We start from the raw sequence: 3,567 nt of genomic DNA, 5'->3' as shown, positions 1-3,567 counted from the left end.
ACTCGTATAGTGGAGTATTAGTACTCGTATAGTGGAGTATTAGTACTCGTATATGTCACAATCAGGCTTTTGCCTTATGTGTTCTGCGTGTGTTTTTCGGTAGCTCCTCACTCTTCAACTCAGTCACTCCCTCAGCACCAGTCCAAACTCCCTTCACCTGTCCCTTATCTGTAATCAAGCACTCCCTCATCAGCACAAGTCTCCTCACCTGTTCTAGTCACTATTTAAACCCCTGTCTTTCACTCACTCACTGCCAGGTCATTATTTTTTCCCTATCTACCCACCCGTGTTGCTCGTCCTGTTCCCGGTTTCCCAGTCTGCCTGTTCCGTCTTGTCCTTGGATTCCCTGTTTGTTTTTTGGTTTGTGCATTAAACCTTTTTTCCACTTCACCTGACTGTGTGCTCCTGAGTCCTCATTATGTCCCGTGACAATAGTGGAGTATTAGTACTCGTATAGTGGAGTATTAGTACTTTGTTAAATAAAGAGTGAAGCACCTTGTTTGTAGATGGGAGGCTTCTTATAGATGTTAGAGCCGTTTTCTGAAAGACAGAGAAGAAGAATATAAAATACATCGTTTAATACTCACTTTATAATAAACACATGAACAGACAATGTTGATACATTTACTCATTAAAGAATAGTGACTTTGTTTTGTTGTGAAAAAGAAACTGTCAGCGCTCTCTTGTGGACAAACTCAGACATACACACTATTACATCTGCAACGAGACGAGACCTGATATTTAATATATTCTATATGTTAAATACCATCAAGTATCATTCGAGTAAAAGCAAGAAATAAAGTAGATATATAAAGTCGTACCAGGCCTGTGGAAGTGCTGCATGGAGCTCTTGGAACCAGAGGAGTGTGTGTTTGGTGTGTTCGGTGTGGGCGGTGTGTGTGTGGTGTGGGTTCTGCTGGTCTGGATGCTGGAACCAGGGGAGGAACCTCCAGGAGAACGGTTCTCCAGCCAATCCCTGGACTCCTTCTGGAGACGCAGAGGAACACAGACATGTTTCTGAGGTCACTTCAGCTCAAACAAGGAGGTTAAAACCAGTGATAAACCACAACGAAATTGGTTATACTGGTACCAGTACCACGGTTATACTTACCGGTACCGGTACCACGGTTAGACCAGTACCGGTACCACGGTTAAACTGTGTAATATAATATAAAAATGTGTTTTATTTGATTATGTTTTAGGTCAAATTGTAATTTGTAAAGTATTAAATAAAGTTATGGAGTCAAAAGTATAATGTTTACATCTGGGGAGGAGAAAAAGAAAGTACAAGTACCTCATATAGTACTTGAGTAAATGTACGTACGATTTAGTGTCAGTAAAACCTGATCATCTGTGATCATTTAAGGAAAAGGAAAGGAAACAAGGAAAGTGATGAGAAGGGAGGAGGAGAGGAAACAGAGATGATCAAGGAGAGAGGAGAGGGAACTAGGACATTTAAGGAAATAAGGAAAGGAAATGAAACAGGGGAAAGGAAAGGAGCGATAAAGAAAGATGGATTGATTGTCTTGCTGCTGTGACCTCTGACCTGCTCATTAATGGTTGTAATGTTATGATGATATATTGAGAGGGAGGGGGGTCTTACCTCGGGGGAGAAAGGAGGAGATAAGGAGCGAGGAGACAAGGACCTCTGAGGAGGAAAGAACAGAGAAATAGATTAAAAACACTCAAACATAAAAAGAGGACCAGAGTTAAATAACTTAAAAATGAGATCCAGCTCAGCCAACTACATCAGTAACATCCTGCAACTAACTAACTAACTAACTAGCCAACTAACAACTAACTAACCAACTAACCAACTTACCAACTTACTAAATGATTAACTAACTAACTAAATTAATAATTAACTAACTACCCAACTAACTAACTAAATGATTAACTAACTTGCTAACCAACTAACTAACTTACTAACTTAATAATTAACTAACTACCTAACTAACTAAATGATTAACTAACTTACTAAATTAATAATTAACTAACTACCTAACTAACTAAATGATTAACGAACTTACTAACTTACTAAATGATTAACTAACTAACTAAATTAATAATTAACTAACTACCTAACTAACTAAATGATTAACTAACTTACTAACTTACTAAATGATTAACTAACTAACTAAATTAATAATTAACTAACTTACTAACTTACTAAATGATTAACTAACTAACTAAATTAATAATTAACTAACGAAATGACTAACTGACTAACTAACTAACTAAATTAACTATGTAAATAAATAAATAATGAACATCTCAACATCATCTTCCTGAACTCTTCGGCCAAATCTCAATGTCCCCCCTAAACCCTAAACCCTGAACCCTCAAGGACTCACTGACGTCACCTGGTGAGTGGGTGAGTGTGAGAGGCTGTGAGGGCTTGAGATGGTGTAAATATGAACGGGACAGCACTTTGCTGCAACATATCACGTTCCCATGAAAACTACAATAAATATGATGTATGATTGTGTGTATTTATTGTATACTTTGTACTCCCTGATGTGAACGTCTTCAGGCTCTTTCCTCACTAGATGAGAGGTAACTTCATGTCATCTATTTACTCGTTTTTGTCAAAACAGCTTCAATGACAAAATCTAATATTTGATGAATAAATAAATAAATATCTTCTGATTTCATGTTTTAATGTTCCATCTTTAACCCTTAATGTTTCTGTGTACATTTATTATGAGAGGCTGAACACACTGAGCCGTCCTCTTTGTTTATCTTTTGTTTACGTCTCCATGCGTCCACTGGTTACCCCGTGTTTAACGTCACATTGCAATGATTTGTGGGTAATTCCCTTAGGCTAAGTCAGCATACCATGCTGCCTTAGGGAAAGGGTTCATAAAGGGCTCAAAATGTCTGCTAGAGACTCAAACACTTGACGATTTGACAGACAGAACTAAACCCTCACGGACTTCGCGGGAGCGCGCCTCAAAGTCCGTGAGTCCGTAAGGGGGGACATTGGGATTTGGCCTTTTACTGACTACACTGTGAAGCTGTCTGAAGTGCCTGCACTTACAGGAAAACAGCAGAGCAGAGCAGAGAGAAGAAAAAGGGGGAGACTCTCAGGAGAGATCCTGGACATTATTCCTTTAGCAAATCAGTGAAAGCTGATAAAGAGGAGAACCCATCACAGTAGGAGTGTTACAATTTGTTATTGTAGCACAGTGACTGTTTCATTGAATTGAAATTGTTTAATGTGATTGTCGTGTGAAAAACTTAAATAAAAACACAGCCTTACATTTAGTAAGTGACTGAAACTGTTCTGGTCCTTTAAAACAATGTACCCCTCTTCCTGTCCGTTAACGGTGCAATAAGATGTGACGACTGAAACATGCAGAGGAGCTTAAGGTGAGTACCCAGGGTGAAGACTTGGCAGTGTTAGTCATAAAATGGTGAGAATGTTCACAATAGGCAATAGTAAAGTATAGACGATGTACATAACTATTACATACAGGGTGTTAGGGTTACATCCCATTGAGAGCGCCAAGGGCATTAGCTTTCTGGATCAAATTCAGCATCTGTGGAACAAGAACCACAAGTTGT

At 38.7% G+C, this 3,567-nt stretch overlaps 1 pseudogene; it reads right to left on the bottom strand.

The window, feature by feature from the left end:
* LOC116401017 (dematin-like) overlaps nucleotides 1-1,675 on the bottom strand; it is a 10,387-nt pseudogene extending 8,712 nt beyond the window's left edge.
* Between the last annotated feature and the right edge of the window lie 1,892 nt (nucleotides 1,676-3,567).

The sequence above is a fragment of the Anarrhichthys ocellatus genome, unplaced genomic scaffold (genome assembly GCF_004355925.1).
Source record: "Anarrhichthys ocellatus isolate YVR2014 unplaced genomic scaffold, GSC_Weel_1.0 scaffold234, whole genome shotgun sequence".
Lineage (NCBI taxonomy): Eukaryota > Metazoa > Chordata > Actinopteri > Perciformes > Anarhichadidae > Anarrhichthys > Anarrhichthys ocellatus.
The sequence above is the reverse complement of the archived record's forward strand: the minus strand, read 5'-3'. Positions and strand labels throughout refer to the sequence as shown.